The sequence below is a fragment of the Carettochelys insculpta genome, chromosome 22 (genome assembly GCF_033958435.1).
Source record: "Carettochelys insculpta isolate YL-2023 chromosome 22, ASM3395843v1, whole genome shotgun sequence".
Lineage (NCBI taxonomy): Eukaryota > Metazoa > Chordata > Testudines > Carettochelyidae > Carettochelys > Carettochelys insculpta.
The window spans coordinates 6,073,929-6,092,875 of record NC_134158.1 but is presented as its reverse complement, the minus strand read 5'-3'; the positions used below and the strand labels follow the sequence as shown (position 1 = coordinate 6,092,875).

Below are 18,947 nucleotides of genomic sequence, written 5' to 3'. Positions count from 1 at the left end.
GAGTTCTCTACACTAGAGACATTTCCATATGCCTGGAATAGTAACAAAGACATTCAAATTTTAAAACAAGGAAATTCTGTAGAAACTCAGCACTGAATTTTATTTACATTTCCAAGTCCTTGTGCTTGAAGTACCTTTTGGTTTGGCAGAATATGAGTTTTACTTCTTCATAATTTTGAGGGCTCACACTTCATTTAAAGCCTTTTTTACTGTTTTCATCTTACATTTTCACAGCTGTACACAGTAATGGGGAGTTAAATATGTTTTTCATTCCATTGATTTAAATTTCCATGGGAGTGGGAAATTCAGTGGGGCAGACCTGGAGGCGGAGGAGTGACGGTGTCAGACAATAACTATTCAATGACAGCAGCTGTTGGGATTCAGAGAGTTAACACTAACACCCAAAAGTCACAATACAAACCGTCAACCTCTCAGGTTGCAGTTCTGGTCTTAACTCCAGCGCAGTTCTCAAGCGCTGGTCTCTGACTTTGCCTGCTAGTCCTGGCTGTTATTAAATATTTTTTTCCTCACCACTTTGTGCCTTTATGGCACAATCAACAATTCCTGGTAAGTCTCTAATCTTTTGAACTCTACATGTATTTGAAAGTTTATTTAGCGAGTAAACAGAGGTGTCAGCAGCCGGGGCCCTGCTCCATGGCTGTGAACACAAGAGCTCCTCTTAGTGGTAGATCTGTACATTGCCCTGGCATAACCATATGCAAACTTACTGAGAAATGACGGATGGGGAAAAACCCGACGCTTCCTGCAGCCGTTCCCCAGAGGGACCTGTGCCACTTCTGCCACCTGTATCTCATTCTGAGCGGCTCTACCTAGGCCATGAGCCAGCAAACACTTGAGCAGCCGCCTAAGTGCCCACTCATGAGCAGAGTCCATGACTGCGATGGGACAGGTCATTCCCATAAAATGACCTTCGGGCTGGGATCGGGACCACAGTTTTCATTGTCCCACGTGCTGGTTGTCGCCAGCCTGGCCCTGGACAGAAAGGCTCCTCGCTGGTTGGATAAGCAGAATGTTTGATTTTTATTTCAACTTCCAAATTCTTTCCCCTTAAAAATAATAAACCATATTTACAACTGGTTATGAGATTGCCACAAAAGTTGAAGCTTTTTTCAAATGGACGAGGGTGACTCAATAGCCCAGCCAGTATGTGCTACTTTCTCTCGCTCGCGCTGCTTTTTTCCTTTAAAAAATTCACATTTGATTATGGGGTTCTTAAGTGTTGGTGACTAAAAGTAGATTTCTGCTTCCAGTGGGAGGAAAAGTGGGAGGAAAAGGAGCGGAGATGAGGTTCCCCCACTTCTGACACAGTCTTTATGTGGCAAACCCGGAACAGACAGGAAGGGACAGCGCCAAAAAGCCACACGTGGAAATTACAGTTGAGACCTGAAGACAAATGTTTGGTTTGACATTTCCCAGCAGTCGTGGGACTTGACTCCTGTTCACGGGTCTGCTGCCTCCAGGGTGCCCTCTTGTAGCCAGGGTGTGTGCAACTTCCTGCCTCAGTTTCCCCTTCCCAGAAGTGATCCACAGAGGCTGATGTCCAATAATAACCCCCCCCAGACTTGGGGACAGGTTTGTTAAATACCAAATAACCTCAAAGTCGAATCTCTTCCCTCCGAGACCCCTCCTGGGCAGAGCTCCCCCTCCCTGCGCTCTGATTGTCTCAGGCCTGGCGTCCATGGCCTGTGCCCTGTCCCGTGGGTGTGCAGCACGTCCTAGGGCCCAGAGGGAGACCTCAGGCCCAGCTAGGGTCAGCTACCCAGTCACAGGTGCACTGGGCTGTTCCCTCTTAAAGGGCCAGCATCACCCCCTCACACCCCGAGCCAGCCAAACCCTGTCACAGCCTCTGCCCACACGCAGGGCCCTGCAGAGAGGTAAGACGGGGCAGCAACAGGGGCATGACAATGTCCAGGGTCACAACAGGGGAGAGACTGTGAGAGGAACTGGGATCTGGGGCTGCCTGTTGGAGGCCAGGCTGAAAGCTGCCTCTTGGAGATCAGGGGAGATACCGGATGACTGGAAGAAGGCAAATGTAGAGCCCACCTTTAAAAAGGGAAAGAAGGACAATCCAGGGAACTCTAGACCCGTCAGCCTTACCTCAGTCCCTGGGCAAATAATGGAGGGAATCACTTGGAAGAGGTGAAAGTGATCAAAAGTAGCCAACATGGATTCACCAGGGGAAGTCCTGCCTGATCACTCTGATCAGCTTCTATGACGAGGTAACAAGCTCTGTGGGCATGGGGAAGTCAGTGGATGTGATATACCTTGACTTCAGCAAGGCTTTTGATACGGTCTCCCACAACATTCTTGTCCATAAGTTAAGGAAATATGGACTGGATCCTTGGACTAGAAGATGGATAGAAAGCTGGCTTGATGGTCGGGCCCAACGGGTAGCGGTCAATGGCTCAATATCTGGATGGCGGTCTGTTTCAAGCGGAGTGCCGCAAGGCTCGGTTCTGGGGCTGGTGTTATTCAACATCTTTCTTAATGACCTGGATGAGGGACTGGATTGCACCCTCAGCAAGTTTGTGGATGACACAAAACTAGGGGGAGAGGTAGATATGGTGGAGGGTAGAGAGAGAATCCAGAGGAACCTGGATAAATTGGAGGACTGGGCCAAAAGAAATCTGATGCAGTTCAATAAGGAGAAGTGTTGAGTCCTGCACCTGGGGCGGAAGAATCCCAAACATTGTTACAGGCTGGGAACTGACTGGCTCAGCAGCAGTACGATGGAAAGGGACCTAGGGGTTATGGTGGATGAAAGGCTGGATATGAGTAAACAGTGTGCCCTTGTAGCCAAGAAGGCTAACGGCATACTGGGGTGCATTAGGAGGAGCATTTCAAGCAGATCTAGAGAAGTAGCTGTTCCTCTTTATTCGGCACTGGTGAGGCTACATCTGGAATGTTGTGCCCAGTTTTGGGCCCCCCAGTATAAAAAGGATGTGGATTTGCTAAAGCAGGTTCAGCAAAGGGCAACAAAAATGATTAAAGGTCTGGAGAACAAGATCTATGACGAGAGGCTGATGGATTTGGGTTTGTTTAGTTTACGGAAGAGAAGACTTAGAGGTGATTTAATAGCAGCCTTCAACTTCCTGAAGGGGAGCTCTAAAAAGGAGGGTGAGAAACTGTTCTCAGTGGTGTCAGATGGCAGAACAAGGAGCAATGGTCAGAAGTTGAACAGGGAAAGGTAGTAGGTAGTAGTAGGCATCCTTCAGTCTGCGCCCTTTATAGTTTCAGTTGAGGACTTCATTTACAGCATCTACTGTGACTATGAAGACCCACACGAGAGTGACAGTCCTTGCTGCATCTCTTGCAGATGTGGTGGGTCTCTGGTAAGTCCTTAGTGTGCTTTCTGTGCGCTCGCTTCTCCTCTGCTAGCTGTCTGATCCTCATCTCGCCCTTCTGAAGGCCCTTGTGTAACCCTTGCCTCCATCTGCTGCGGTCGTCTGCTAGCTCTTCCCAGTTGTCCAGCTCGATGTCTACCTCTCTGAGGTCTCTCTTGCAGACATCTTTGTAGTGCAGATGGGGGCGTCCGGGAGGTCTTTTGCCAGAGGCTAGCTCACCATACAGGATGTCTTTTGGAATCCTTCCATCATTCATCCTGTGGACGTGGCCAAGCCAGCGGAGCCAACGCTGCCTGAGGAGGGTGTGCATGGTTGGGATTCCAGCTTGCTTGAGGACGGCGGTGTTGGACACTCTGTCCTTCCACGATATGCCAAGGATGCACCTGAGGCAGCGCAAGTAGAAGACGTTCAGCCTCTTTTCCTGGCGGGCATACAGGGTCCAAGTCTCGCTGCCGTAAAGGAGGGTGCTGAGGATGCAGGCTCTGTAGACTTGTGTTGTGCAGAGAGGAGCAGTTTGCAAGGTGTGAACTGGGGGAGTTCCCTGCCAGGTGAGCCTTCAAGGGCTGATTAGACTGGAGGCAAGGCTTTGAGCCAGGCCTGACCAGCTAGCAGCTCTCTATAAGAAGGGAGCTTTCAGCAAACACTGTGAGCAGCGAACAGGGGGCAGCAGCTAACAGGGAAGGGAGTTTGCCTCTGGGCAAAGCGTCTGTGATGGAGTGGGGGGAGGGCCTGTGTGAGTCAGGCTGGATGTCTGAGACAAGCAGAGCAGCTCCCAGTGGCTAAGGATGACCCTGGGGCTACAACTGGCAGGTAACACCTCTGCCCTGAACAAAGAGGAGGGAGGAGCCGAGCTGGGTTTGAATCGGGGGCCGCAGGTAGGGGCTAGGGGAAGGGAGAGCTAGAAGGCTGCCTGCCTGAGGAGGGGGAAAGCTACACCCCAGAGGGGCACCCCTTCGGGTCTTCCCCCCAGGAGGGGTTGGAAGGACTGTCTCTGGCTGCTGTACTGACGCTTCTGTGAGAAACTGGGCATCTGTTGCCTAATAAACCTCCTGTTGTACCTGCTGAGTGAGAGTCACTCCTGCCAGCAGACGGGGTGCAGTGCAGGGGGACCCCTGAACCCCATCACAGCGTCCTAGAGGAGCTTGGGTGAGTGTGGGATTTGGGGACTGTGTGGTGAGCTGGTGGGTGAATGTCTCTCTGTGCAGCTATGTTACTTTGCAGAGAAGGGCAGTTTGATCAGCTGCCTGTGTGCCTGAGCTTGTGCTGTGCAGAGAGGAGCAGTGTGCAAGAGGGAGAGGTGTAGGTTAGATATTAGGAAAAACTTCTTCCCCAGGCGGGTGGTGAAGCACTGGAATGTGTTGCCTAGAGAGGTGGTGGATTCTCCATCCCTTGAGGTTTTTAAGTCCCGGCTGGACAAGGTGCTGGCTGGGATGACTTAGTGGGGGTTGATCCTGCTTGAAGCAGGGGGCTGGACTAGATGACCTCCTGAGGTCCCTTCCAGCCCTGTGATTCTGTTAGTTATTGCTACAATTCTAATGAGGAGCAGAAACCATTCGTACAGCAGCCGGGTTGGAGAGCCCCAGTCCCGGGCCAGGACCTTACTGTGCTAGGAGCTGTCTGAACACAGAGCACACAGACAGGCCAGGCCCTCCCACTGCTGCTGCTGCCGCATGGGGTTAATGGCCTTTCCCTGCACGTAACACGTACGTTAGCCTCCAGCCGGCGTGCAAAACAAGTGTGCGACACGGTCTTGTCACACCAGTCCCTCTCGTGCGAGCGGCTCCCTCCCTGGCGTTCCCTCTCCCTGCCTCATGTTGATTGAGGGTGGAGAGGCTCCAAGCCGGGTGAGCCAGTGGGAAGTGCACCAGCAGCCCCTAGTGTGTAGCACAGGCGACAGCACAGCTTGTGGTGCAGCCATGTCCTGGGTGCGCCTTCTCGCACAGGCCCCGGCCGGGCTCTGCACACAGGCTGGGCTGTCACCTGGCGGGAGGCCAGGGGGTGGCACAGGATAAGCGCTGAGATGAGCCAGGACACGCTGGACCTGCAAGGCAGCCTGGGGGGGGATTCGTTTCTGCTTGCGAGGTCCATAAACCTGGAAGGGGGGATGTCTGCCTGTCTGTCTGTCTGCCTGTGTGCGTGTTTCTAGACCTCCTGTCTGCCGCCTACCCACCCCCCCACTCGCCTGCCCTGCCCCGCCCCCTCCTGCAGGGACGCCGGTTGGCCCATGGGCTCAAGATAAGGAAAATTACCACTGGATCCTCCTGCCAGCCCAGAACTGCAGGGTCCAGTCGACTGACACATTTTGTGGCTGGGGAAAAAGCCCCCAAAAAAGCAATTCCAGCTGAAACGCCGCCATTCTCTGTTCCTGCTCTGCAGCACGGAGATCTCTGATGTCCCCGCACATCTGGCGTGATTCCTCCTCACCCGTCCATTGCTCGGGCAACCGATCCCCACCTGATCCTAACTACTACACCTCGCTGCTGTCCCATGGCTGGGAGAGAACCCGGGCGTCCTGGCTCCAAACCACCCCACTCTGGCCACTGGCCCCCCACTCCTCTCCAGAGCCAGGGAGAGAACCCAGGAGTCCTGGCTCACAGCCACCTGCTCTACCCACACCCTGCCTGGAGCTTGGAATGGAACCCAGGAGTCCTGGCTCTTAGGCCCTCCACCCCACCCCGCCCCCGTCTAACCAGTAGTCTTCACGCTCCTCCCAGAGCTGAGGTTAGAACCAAAGGGTTCTGTCTCTCAGCGAGCGCTGCTCTAACCACTAGTCCCCACTCCCCTCCCAGAGCAGGGGGTGGAACCCAGGAGTCCTGGCGCCCAGCCCATTGCTCTAACCACTAGTCCCCACTCCCCTCCCAGAGCAGGGGGTGGAACCCAGGAGTCCTGGCGCCCAGCCCATTGCTCTAACCACTAGTCCCCACTCCCCTCCCGGAGCAGGGGATGGAACCCAGGACCCGGACCTATCACCAAACCCCACCATGCCCCAGCTTGCGCTGCCCACCTCCAGCCCCTGTGTGGGGGCAGAAGCTCTGGCTGCAGACCCGGCTCCCTTCTCCTCCACGGTGCTCTGGCCCGCGGCGCTCAGATCCAGCCATCTGGTCAGGGGAATCCAGCCAGCAAAATCCACAGAGCCAAGGAAACCTGCCCAGTGCCCAGGGTGGGAACGGGGCCCTGCCCCACCCCGGGCTCTGGACGTACCCACCAGCCAAGGAGAGTGGTGCCTTCTGCTCCCTGCGCTGCAGGGAAGGAGAAGCTCCTCCAGGCGGCTCCGCCCCAGCTGTGACTCAGGGGGCCAGGCAGCTGGGTGCTGAGCCAATGGGGGGGCGGGGGGCAGGGTTACCCAGCCCGGGCAGCCAGCCAGCAGCTCGCACTCAGCCCTGCCAGGCATCTGCGCCCCCCTCTGGATTGTGTCACCCACCTTCCACCCCCATTTCATGTGCCTCACTCACAAAGTCAGCCACAGCTACAGCACTGCCCCAGCCTCCGGCACTGGGCACAGCTGGCTGCTGGGGCATTAGGAAACGCGGGGCCGGGACCACAGCTATGGGACGCGCTGTGCTGTGTGCAGCTGCTCAGCCCTTGTAAATAAGTCACTGTGTGAGACAGGCGTTCGTCCCACCCTGGTACGGAGCCTGCTGTAAATCTAGGCCAAGCTCCAGATGAGCTGAAGCCCCTGGAAGACCTCCAGGGGTATGTGTATCCCTGGGGAGAACGGCTGCTGGCTGGCCGCAGCACCAGCGGTTCCATGAGATGGGCCCTGACCCCCCTCTAAACACGTGCGGCGGAAGTGTCAGGAAGGAGGCGGTGTCCAGGGGTCCCTGGGAGCTGCACGTGGGTGGCTGAGCTTCAGCTGCTGCCCAGTTGAGAAGCAGCAGGCCCACAGCTGGCAGCTTGTGTCTCTATTGGTGGTGCACAGCTGCACATGTCCTGGTGCAGGTAACAAAATTTATTGCACCCATCAATGGAATAAATTTTACGTGCAGCCAGGGCTGTGTGACTGTGCACCACCCAGAGAGACAACAACAAAACCTGTCTCTGGGCACTGATCAGCTGGCATTTGTGTCTCTGTTGAGCAGCTACCCAAGTGCTCAGCTCACAGAGAGCCCTGATAGCATGGGATGAGTCAGGGGGCTGTTGCATTATTTAGTTATAACTCTTGTGGCACTGCATGGGAGAGCAAGTCACTGCTCGCCAGTCCATGGTGCTAGGGGCTGTACAAGCGTTTCATTGGTATCAGCAGTAGTGTGTCATTTCTCGGATCCCCAGTCCTGGCCAGAACCCTCCCCTTGTTCCAGGGGCTCTGCAGACACCAGCTGTGTCCTCTCTTTGCGCTGCTCTGGCACACCCCAGGCTGGGCTTTCCAGCGTAACGCCAGCCAAGGGATGCTGCTCGGCAATCACGTAGGACCTGCCAACCCCAGGACTTCAGCAATCAAGACTCAGCTCTGCTGAGAGCTCTGCGTTTGGGTTAAATTCAGCCACTGACCATCTAACCCCTGTCGTGTTCGGTGTATTCTCCAGGGTTGGGGCCCTCTGGGGAGGTATTTATCACAGATTTTGCAATGGCCACTGTCAGGAGACAGGACACTGCGCTTCATGGACCTTTGGTGGGACCCAATCCGGCCGCTCGCACGTTCTTAACCTGGACACGGTTCTTCTCGCTGCTCAGGGACCAGGAACACGAGCAGCTGTTCAGTCCAATGGAGTCCGGGTGGATTCTGAGCTCACTGACCCAGGTGCGAATTTGGAATGACCCTGTGATGAAGTGGGGAGAGGGAGGGTTTGATTCCCCTGGTTGGGGTGCAGGTGTTTCTGACTGTCCTGCAGTAACCCCAGGCAGGTGCCTCAGTTTCCCTGGGCACAGCACTAGTCCATGGTGGTGATGGGAGTGTCGGGGTGATGACTTCTCACACGTAGGCACTGGGGGTCTTTGCACTTTGTAACCTAGGCAACCAGGTGAGCCCTTCCTTCCCCAGGAAGCAGAAAAAGGAGGGAGGAGGGGCCTGGCTGGTTGGAACTGGAACTGGGCTGTGGGGTGATGCATTCTCCTCTGGCTGGAGAGGGAGGAAGGAGGCCAGGGCCTGGCTCAGGGACCCCCTCTGGGCCCTTCTCCCCAAGACAGATTGTACTGAGGGCGTCTGGCTCCTGGACTGACAAGTCTGTTCTACGCTGTGTCCTGGAGCCTGATAACCTGCTGAGTGGGGCAGGGGTGGGGGGCAGGGGCAGGGGCTGGGTTCCCCCCCACACCTTGACAGACCTCCCCATGTCAGCAGAGGTACGTGAGTGTGAAACTGATGTGAGCTCAGAATCCAGCCCAAACTCACCAGCAGCTCCAGCAAACCTGGGCCGTTGTCACGCTGTGTGGGGAGCTGGGCCAGACCAGTGAAGGGAAGAAATTAAGCTAAATATTAAAACCTCCCTCCCTCTGACATGGAAGCAGCCAGGTTGTGCCCAAGGTGAGGCTGGGGAAACCCAGCATTGGGGGTGTTAGATACGTAACCCTTCTGTTAACGCCAGATGCCTGTCAGAAGGGCCGGGTTCAACTCCTGTGGGGTTTTCCTGTCAAGGATACAACCAACCGGCTCGAGCCCCCACCCAGTGGCCTGGGACAATTTCACCCCCGTGCTGGGTGCCTGTAAGGTGGTTCTCCCCCCCTCGCAAGCACAGAGTCTGAGATAGAAATGGTTGTTTAATGACCGTAACCTACCCCAAGGTTACAGCGACAGATGCAGTATATCTAAGCAGAGACAAACCCCTTTAAAAGGATCCCATCCCCATACGCAGTAGAACCAAGTCTCCTGCTGGGGCTCTTGGCCCTTTACCCCACGCGGTTACAGGATGTACCTTCTGCGGTGCAGTCCCAAACCCAGAGCCCACAGATACATCACCAGGACAGGACTAGCTGTCCACTTGTCTACAGCACCCCCTTGCTGCCACCGGGCCAGTCACTGTGGCTCCTCCTGCTAGCTGCCCATTGTCATCCACTAGCCCCTCCCATCACCCCGAGACAGAACCCTGTAATTTTAGCTCTGCATAGCCCCTGGTGCTGCTTTGTGGTTTTAGCTCTTGATATTGCTACTGTGAGATTTCACACACAGGCTAGCATCCAACTTGATTTTTCAACAGATGGGGAACACCACTAAAACCACTGTCATAGCTAAAAGGCCAACCAATAAACAGGAAAAAGGCTTTCAACTATTTAGCGCTACCAATACCCACCCCAGCTTCTTTCCAAGTCTTTAAACCAGGGAGCCCTGTGTAATCAATGTCTTACACAGCTATGGCGACTGCCCTGTCCCCCACAACAACCCAGAGCATTGGTGAGATCTCACAACTCCCGCATTAAGTGTCAGCTTAAATTGTGATTTTACAACTACATGTTTACAAGAGACCAAATCTCATGGCTGACTTGCTACCCATTAGGCTTTGCCTGAAAGGTATCACCCATGCACACCTTTGCATTCTCATGCAAATGATCTCTGGGAGACACATTCCTCCCAGCCTCAGTATCACACCTGCAGCCATTTGCATTCTCATGCAGATGACCTCTGGGAGACACATTCCTCCCAGCCTTCAGCAGCATTGGGTTCCTGCTGCCACATTCCCTACAGATACAACCGTCCCAACCTGGGCGGAGACGCCCGTGTGAGCCTGTCTGCCCAGTTCATCCCGTCGCAGCCACGGGCTCTGCTCACACACAGACACAGGCAGCTGCTGAAATGTTTGCTGGCTGCAGACCCAGGCGAGAACCACCAAGATAAAGTGGGAGACCCTGCCCTGGGCCTGGGATTTCTCTGTAATTTACAGGCCACGGTCAGGTCTATGCAATGGAGACATTGCCCACCAGGGGGCGCTGTCCCCGGTCAGACCAAACCCCACAAAACGCTGACAAACACCCACAGGATCCCCGGGAATCAGAAACAAACTGAAACTCAAAGGGGCCAAACTCAGATCTGCTGCAGGAGTTCGCAGGACCCGGCCGTGGAATTGCAAAGAACAACGGACGCGCGTGTCCGTCCTGTCCCTGGTTCACAAGTGGATGGAACCTGCGCGGCTTTGCTCTGTCCCGGGAAGGCGGGAACGTCTCAGGTGTAACTGACCGCGTGCGCCCAGTCCCACGGGGGTCGGTGTTTGGGCTCTGTCGGGCTGGTACCAGCCGGGCTGATCACACACGACTCTCACAGTGCTTTGGAAGCTGTAAATCACGAACACACAATACCTGAGGCCAAGCGCTGGGCAGGGCGGGGGAGGGACGGGAAATGCACCTGGCGGGTGAGATGCTCCCGAGTTAGACCAGTCCAGGCTGAAACCCCTGGGGATCTGGGGAGAGATGGACCCTCCCCTGCTCCCCAGCACATCCCTTCCTCTGCCCTGCAGTGGGGGCTGTGCTAGACAGAAATGGCGGCAGGTGGTGCCCCGGGAGTTAGACATTCAATCAGGAGGGAGAGAGCCCTGTGCGTACACCAGGCGGGGTGTGATGTGTACCACTGGGCCATGCTGCACGCCGGGGGGTGATGTGTACCACTGGAGCAGCTGGAGCTGAGGGGCCGGCTGCTGGCTGTGGTGTTCCCCCCCCAGGAGTGTAGCAATGGGGTCATTACTAATCTGCCCTGGCAGGAACTTGTGCTGAGCTTTTCCACAGTGATGGGGGAGCCTGGTCTGCACCCCCTTAATGGGGCCTGCATTGCCAGAAAGCACCGAGCACCCACCTCTGCAAACCAGCCCCTGCAAAGCTTTGTAAAATGCCATCAGCTGGGCCCAATCTGGGGGCTCCAAATCCCCAGCAGCTCCAAACGCCAGGGCTGGAATTACTGCGCAGGGCAGCCAGGAGCTGCTGGGCTGGAATGAGGCCAGGAAGGAATCAGCAAAATCTTAGTGGGAGAAAACCTTCCAGCCCACGGCACGGAGCCGGTGAGGGAGCACCCGGGCCAGGCTAGAGTCACCCGGCTCGTGGGACGATGAGGACTGCGGCTCCAATCCCAGCCCGTGGATTGTGTTATGCGAACGACCTCTCCCATCGCAGTCACGGGCGCTGCTTACGCCTGGGCACGTAGGCGGCTGCTCAAGTGTTTGTTGGCTCAAGGCTCAGAATGAGAGACCGGGGGAAGACCCTGAGTGGGCTCCCCCCAGGGAACAGCTGCAGGAAGTGTTGGGTTTGTCCCCTTTCTTCATTTCTAATCTAAGTAGGAATTGCCATATGGTCTGTCAGGGCAATGAACAGACTCACCACTGAGGGGAGCCCTCTGCCTTCACAGCCACCGAGCAGGGCCTGGGCTGCCCGACCTTTGTTTAACCTCTCAGACGTTTGAGTATATTCAGCATTCAGAAGGCTAGAGACTCACCAGGAAGTCTCGCTTTCGGGACAAGCACACAGTGATGCCAGATAGATCTGTGTCTATCTTTGCCTAGACAAACTGCAGACCAGCGCGTGAGAACTGTGTTGGAGTTTAAGAATTAAATGAAGCACAGGGGGTGTCTACACTAGCAGGTAAAAAACAAAAAGCCGTCAAGTAGCACTTTAAAGACTAGCAAAATAGTTTATTAGGTGATGAGCTTTCGTGGGACAGACCCACTTCTTCAGACCATATTACATTACAGTTTACAACGTGCAAGAGATACGTTTCCTGGACACTACAGTACTAATCAAGCATGGCCTGATCAGCACCACACTGTACCGAAAACCTACTGATCGCTATACTTATCTACACCCTTCTAGCTTCCATCCTGCACACGTGACTAGATCCATTGTTGACAGTCAAGCCCTTAGGTACAATCGCATTTGCTCTGATCCTACTGACAGAGACCAAAAACTACAAGATCTCTGCCAAATATTCATAAACCTGAATTACCCACCAGGAGAAATAAAAATACAAATTGACAGGGCCAGACAAATACCCAGAGACCAACTACTACAAGATCGGCCCAAAAAAGCCAAGAACAGAACACCACTGGTCATCACCTACAGCCCCCAACTCAGACCACTGCAACGAATTATTAAAGACCTACAACCTACCTTTAATCAGGATGCTACACTCCAGAAGGCCCTGGGTGACAGGCCTGTTCTCTCCTACAGACAGCCTCCCAACCTTATGAGGATCCTCACAAACAGCCACAGTCTATACCCCAGGAATACCAGTCCTGGAACCTTTCCCTGCAACAAAGCCGGCTGCCAGCTTTGTCCACATATCTTCTCTGGAAATACCATCACTGGACCTAACCAGGTTACTCACAGAATCACGGGCACTTTCTCATACTCCTCTACTAACATCATATATGCCATCATGTGCCAACAATGCCCAGATGCTTTGTATATTGGACAGACTTCTAACTCCCTTAGACAAAGGGTTAATGGGCACAAAACAGACATCAAAACACTCCAGATCCACAAACCAGTTAGTCAACATTTTAAGGGAATGGGCCATTCTGTCAATGACCTCAAGGTATGTGTGTTACTGAAAAAAAATTTTCACACCACCATTCAAAGAGAAACAGCCGAGCTGCCTTTTATATTCAAATTCGGTACATTAACATGTGGTTTGAACCGGGATGGGAACTTTGAGTCACTATAGGGGCTCCTCTACATACTTGGCTCAATCTAATTCTTGACCTCCCCCCACCACCCCTCCACTCTCTGATTTGCTCCCCTTGATTATCTTTTTCTGATTTGTCCTCCTTGATTACTGTTTTTGGTTCTCTGTGCCTTAGATATGGAGTCTGTTCTGGTCTGGCTCTGGTCTGGAGAGGTGGGTCTGTCCCACGAAAGCTCATCACCTAATAAACTACTTTGCTAGTCTTTAAAGTGCTACTTGACGGCTTTTTGTTTGGATAGTGTATAGACCAGCACGGCTCCCTCTCTGTTACTAGCAGGTAACTTTGCGGTGAGTTTTGGGCTTTGGCCCTGTGTGTTAGCACGGCACAGAGCAGCCACACATGAGCGGTGCTGTCTGGCAATGGGGGCTGAATCCGGGGCTGGATTTTGAAGTCGCTGTTCGGTTCCTGTCGTGGGACTCGCGCCGGGCGCTGAAGCGTGACTCCCAAACAGGCCGTGTGTAGCTGCTCTGAGGTCCCCTACTGTGAAATAGAGGGGTGGCCCTGGCGGTGGCCTGCAGGAGCCCAGCGTGGCTCTTGCCGGCCCACACGGGGCTCTGGGCCCTGCTGGCCGCGTGCCAGGAAGCAGCTGCACAGCAACCCCAGGCAGGAGGTGAGAGTGTGCTGGAAGGGGGGGGGGGGGGCTGTGAGCTCCCTGGAGCACTCCCTCCCCCGCCCCCCAGCGCCAGAGCGCGACCGCGAGCCGAGCCAGCGATGTCCGGCAGCGAGGACCCTGGAGAGTACTGCCAGGGGCCCCGGACACCCCGCGGCGGAGGCGGAGGTGGAGGCAGGGCCCCTCCGGGCTGGAGGATGAACTCAAGGACCCTCTCACTGGGTGGGGAGGGGGACGTCCTTCTCCAGCCTGGGGTGCGGTGCTGGAACATGGGTGCGTTCGCGGGGCTGGCCAGGGGCCTCACCGCCAGGGGCCTCACCCCAGCCAGCCCAGGGAGCATGTCCGCTCCAAAGTCCAGGAGCCCCACCAGGCCTCCTGCCACGTGAGGGACGCCAGCAGCTGGCCGGGGCGCAGCTACCTGTGCCCCCAGTGTGAGGAGATCCACCACCTCCTGGGGCCAAAGGAGGCGCCGCCTCTGCAGCGTCTTCCTGACACCCCCCGAGAGCGACGAGGAGCTGGAGACGGGCAGCGAGGAGGAGCTGGGCCCTCGGGGGTCACCATCCCCCGTCTGAGGGACCAGGGGACCCACCTGGGGAGCAGTGATCAGGGCCCAGTGATGGGACCCTCATCGCTGCCCTCCCCTCCAAGTCATCAAGCTGGGAGCCCTCCGGCCGGCCTTCCGCCGACTGCAGGGAGGTCCCAGCAGGTCGGTAGCGGTCGCTCGGGTGCCCCGGGGCCCAGGGAGGGGGACCCTGCTCCCGCCACGGCCAGCAGGGGGCCATGTGCCCAGCCGACGCTCAGCGCCTGCAGCCTTGCAGAGCCTGGGAAGGGTGCGGGGAGGTGCACCAACCCCAGCCCCACCCTCCCCCTGCGGGACCCCTCTGCACCCGGGATCCCAGGGCCCCCGGGCCATCGGACAGCAGGGGGTGGGGGGGCCTGTGGAGCAGGGCCACGGCCCCTGGGATCGGGGTGCACAACTGATGGGCCGTCCCACGGTCACCTTCTGTCTCCACAGGTCTGTGTCCAGAAGCCGCCCCAGGCCTGTCTGGGACCAGCCCCATCCGGCGAGGGACGGGGGCCACCACCCCCTGCTGCCTCCCTGCGTAGCTGCCCCAGGCTGGACGCCATCGTCAGAAGGTGGGGGGGAGCAGGAGGCAGCTGCCCACATGGCCGCCTGGTGGGACATGAGGGCTGTGCCGTGGGACTGGCTGGCAACGGAGCAGGAGGTTTGGGTGCGGGCGGCTGACAGTCTGGAATCCCTCCCCCGGTCTGTCGCCACCCGTCTCACTCAACCTCCCCTCTCTCGCCAGCCCCCCCTCCACCCCTCCCACAGCCCCTCCTGCAGCACCCCCACCGGTGCCAACTTTGGGGCCCTGATCCTGCCACCTGCCACACGCCTGGCACTAGCAGAGTGGCTGGTGGCCAGCAGCATCCAGGGCGAGCAGGCCCCTCCCCATGCCCCCACCCACCCCGAGGTCACTGCACCCCTTCCACACCCCGACCTCCCTATTGTCTCAGCCCCCATCCCAGCCCTACTGGGTCCCTGGACCCGGGGTGGTAGGGGCTCCCACAGCTGCTGAGGCTCCTGGCCCTGCACCCCAGAGGATGAGTTGAGTCCCCTGTCCCCTCCCGCAAGTTCAGTCCCTCCCCAGATGCTGCCCCAGGATCCTTGCTGTACATAGTTCCCCCCGTTGTAAAGAGTTTCAAGCTCTTGTTTAGAAGTTTATATACAGAAACATTTATTTGTCCTAAGTAAATATCTGAACTTTCACCCCATCCCCGTGTCCCTCTTGCGTCATGGATGAGGGGTGTGTGGTCGGGGAGCAGTGAGAGGTGAGGGGTTGTGCAGTGGCGGAGGGTGGCTGGAGCGGGTCACTGTGGGCCTTGGGGCGAAGGCCTCCCACAGGATCTCCCTGACCCGCAGCTCATCCCTTTTGTGCCTGGCAGCACGGGACAGCGGGCGACTGGTCGTAGGCGGCAGCAGCCCAGCCTGGAGGACGGGATCCTGTTTACTCTTCACACTATTGTCGAGAGCACAGCAGGCTGCAGCCGCCAGGGGCACGCAGGGGAGGCCGAGCTCCAGCCGTGTGAGGGGGCAGCTAAAACACCCTTTCAGCCCCCCAGCTGCCCCCTCTGCGGTGTTCCTGACCTGGTTCAGGCATGTGTTGTACAGGCCTTGGGATGGGTCCGTGCATCCTGTGTAGGGCCTCATGAGCCACAGGTGCAGGGGGTACGTGGCATCAGCCACAATGCAGGGCGACACGGTGATGTCTCCCACTGGGAGCTCCCACGGTAGGAGGTAGGTCCCCCCTGCATTCCGCAGCTGAGCCACAAAGCTCCTGAACACCCTGGACACCAGGAGTCCTGCCAAACAGCACCGCACACACATCCATGAACTTGACGGTGGAGTCAACAAGGGCCTGAAGGACAACAGAGGGGTCCCTTTTCTGTTTATACAGGCACCCGCCCTGTGGTCCAGGACACGGATGGTGATGTGTGCGTTGTCCAGTGCGCCAAAACAGTTGGGGAATCCCAGGTCCACAAAGCTGGTGCGTGCAAGATCCAGGTCCCTGATGGTGACGACCTGGCAGAGGAGAAGGGTGTTAATTGCCGAGACAACCTGCATGGGGGGGCGCAATACAGATCTGTCCATGAGCGTGTGGCCAGGTGGTCTCTGTCCCTGTGCAGGGCCCCCCTCTCCATGGTGAGTGTGTGGCCTGAGCCAGGCTTACTTCCAGCCAGCCTGCCCCAGTGGTGGCCTTGCCCACCCTGAACTGATGGCTGACGGACTGGCCAGCTTCCAAAGGGCAATGGCTGTCCCCTTGTGCAGGAGGAGTGCGGCTGCACCCTGGTGTCCTGCAAGGACTTGAAGCTTAAATAAAAATCCATGTTGTGTTTTTCCAGCATTGCCTTGTACTAAAACTTGAACCTCTTTGCTAATATTCCAGCCCTACAGAAATGTCTCCAGTGTGAACAACCCCTGCACACACTCGCCCAGTGGGGGACTGGGGCGACCTAGTGGCAGGGCTCCTCAAAGAGCTTCCTGGTCGTGCTGAAGTTTTGCAACCACCAGTCATCGTCCCAGTCCCCCAGCATGAGGCAGTCCCACCACTGCGTCCTGGTGCGCTAGCCCCAGCATCGCCGGGTCAGCAGGATGGGGCTTGGACATTGCCCCTGGCAGGGGGACCGCAGGAGGGATCCTGTGCAACTCAACCTCCGGTGCACCTGGAGGTCAGGCACCAGCAGCGAGGCCAGCAGGCTGGGCAGGGCCCGTTGGACCTCCCCCTCAGGGAGCTGCTGCTGAGGCATGGGGTCTCCTCTGCAGCTGAGGTCCCTGAGCTGGGTCTGCGACCAGCCTGGCAGCCCTGAGCAGGTGCAGGGTGGGGGTGCTGGGAGGGGCCCTTTAAAGAAGTGGCTGGCTTCAGCCCTGCAAGGGCTTGTCGGCCACGCAACCCCGTCCACAGCGTTTCCTGGCCCCTTATTTTGAAATGGGCCCTGGCTGTGCAGACGCTCCACTTCGAAATGCTGAGCTGCTACTGCGCAATAGCAATTTGTGGCTTTGATGTGCTCTTTGTGTGTGGCCCTGCAATTTCAATGGCCGTTATTTCAAAATACGGCTTGTGAAATAGGCTCTTTTGAAGTCGCGGTGTGTAGACACAGTCAGGATTTGTGTTGGGCGTTTTGGGCTTTGGCCTGAACTTTTTGAATCAGAAGATTTGCTGTCAGTAAATAGTTTTCCTCTGGCTCCAGCCCGACATATGATCCACTGAATTTCCCACAAGTGTGAAAGTTCCCATCATTTTGTGCAAACATGAACATTTAAAGAGAGGAAAGGGTAAAAAAGCTTAAAATGAACAACAATAAAATTATTCTTAAAGATCATATTCTGCCAAACCTGAATATACCTCAGTAGTTTCCAGGACTTGAAGCTGAAATAAAAATCCATGTGGTGTTTTTCCAGCATTTCCTTGTATTAAAACTTGAACCTCTTTGCTAATATTCCAGCCCTACGGCAACGTCTCTAGTGTGAGTCACACCTGCACGTGTTGGCACAGCCGAAAGCTTCGTTGCAGAGAACACCGGGGAGTTCTCCGTTTGTGCTCTGTTCTCGCTTCTCTCTGCCCAGCGAGTGAGGGGTGTGTGGGGCACAGGGTTGTACTGCAGTAGCCTTTGATCCCGTAGCTCAAATACTTCAGCCGTGACGCCCCAGCCCAGGGGCTGCCTGACCCACTTGTACACACACCCTGACTCCTGCACCTGCTTGTACAGCCAGGATTTCCCCAGGGACAGTTGTCCCGTAACTGGCTCCTGCAGGGCTCCTAGTCCTTCACACTGGTGCAGGGCACTGGGGAGACGGGTCACTGGGACAAGTCGTGCCAGGTCTGACCCAGTCAGGCTGTGCCCATTTCACTGCACTGGAGACAGCTGAGGGCTGGTGTTCCCTGCAGCGCCTCTGTCTTCTCTGCACAAAGGGGGGTTTCAATGAGGCAGCTACATGGGGCCAGTGCTCTGGCTGTAAAACCCTGGTGGAGACAAGGCAGAGCTGGGTTTTACCTTGAAGTAGCCAGTCGAGGTCAGTCCTACAGATCTACAGCAGGGAGACTGTGGGGACATTTTTCTGTGTTATTTTTATGAACTTGTGTGCCTCAATTTCCCCACCCCCTGGGTGGCTGTCCACTGGGGCGGGCAACAGGGCCGGGTGGCTCATGTCAGATGTACCAGACAGGGCTGGAGTCCAGTGCACCATTCAGAACTGAAGGAAATCGACACAGGAATGAATGCAGAATTCACCGTGCCACCCTTGCCTGGGGGCTCATTGCACAGATCAGGGGATTTCCTGCTGCTCTGGGCAGCTGACCAGCAAGGAAAATACTCTGCAGGAGACCAAAGGAACAATGCGTGAAGAAGAAGAGAAGAAGAAGAGGGTTTTTTTTTACACGTGCAGCTGCCAACACAGGAAATCAGAGACACAGAGCGAGTGACAGAGTGAGAGAGAGAGAGAGAGAGAAAGACTAGATTCTTACAAAACACTCAATGCACAGCCACAGTCATAACAGCCAACAGACTGTTGCAACTCATTACGCAAGGGACAGAGAGTATCTTATTGCCTCCGTATCAATCCAGGCTGCGCCCACATCTGAGTCTGTGCCCAGAGACGATCAGCTCATCTCCAGAAGAAATCCTTGCACCGGGAAAAGTTCAGAAAAGGGCAACAATGGTGTTGTGGGGTTGGAACAGCTGCTGTATAGGGAGAGATTAAAAAACTGGGACTTCTCAGCTTGGAACAGACACGACTAAGGGGGGGATATGAGAGAGGTCTATAAAATCATGACTGGAGTGGAGAAAGTGAATAAAGAAGTGTTATTTACTCCTGCCCCT

At 56.0% G+C, this 18,947-nt stretch overlaps 2 long non-coding RNA genes across 3 annotated transcripts in view; one reads left to right on the top strand and one right to left on the bottom strand.

Annotated features, from left to right (window-relative positions):
• Positions 1-6,590, bottom strand: part of LOC142024992 (uncharacterized) — a 31,320-nt gene extending 24,730 nt beyond the window's left edge. For both annotated transcript variants that reach the window (XR_012648552.1, XR_012648553.1), the window contains exon 1: positions 6,370-6,590. This is a non-coding gene — a long non-coding RNA (uncharacterized LOC142024992). The remainder of the gene's footprint in view (positions 1-6,369) is intronic.
• A 6,564-nt stretch (positions 6,591-13,154) lies between these two features.
• Positions 13,155-16,471, top strand: LOC142025007 (uncharacterized). The gene is made up of 3 exons (XR_012648571.1): positions 13,155-13,234; positions 14,584-14,705; positions 15,516-16,471. It is a non-coding gene; the product is annotated as an uncharacterized LOC142025007 (long non-coding RNA).
• The last annotated feature ends 2,476 nt before the right edge of the window (positions 16,472-18,947 follow it).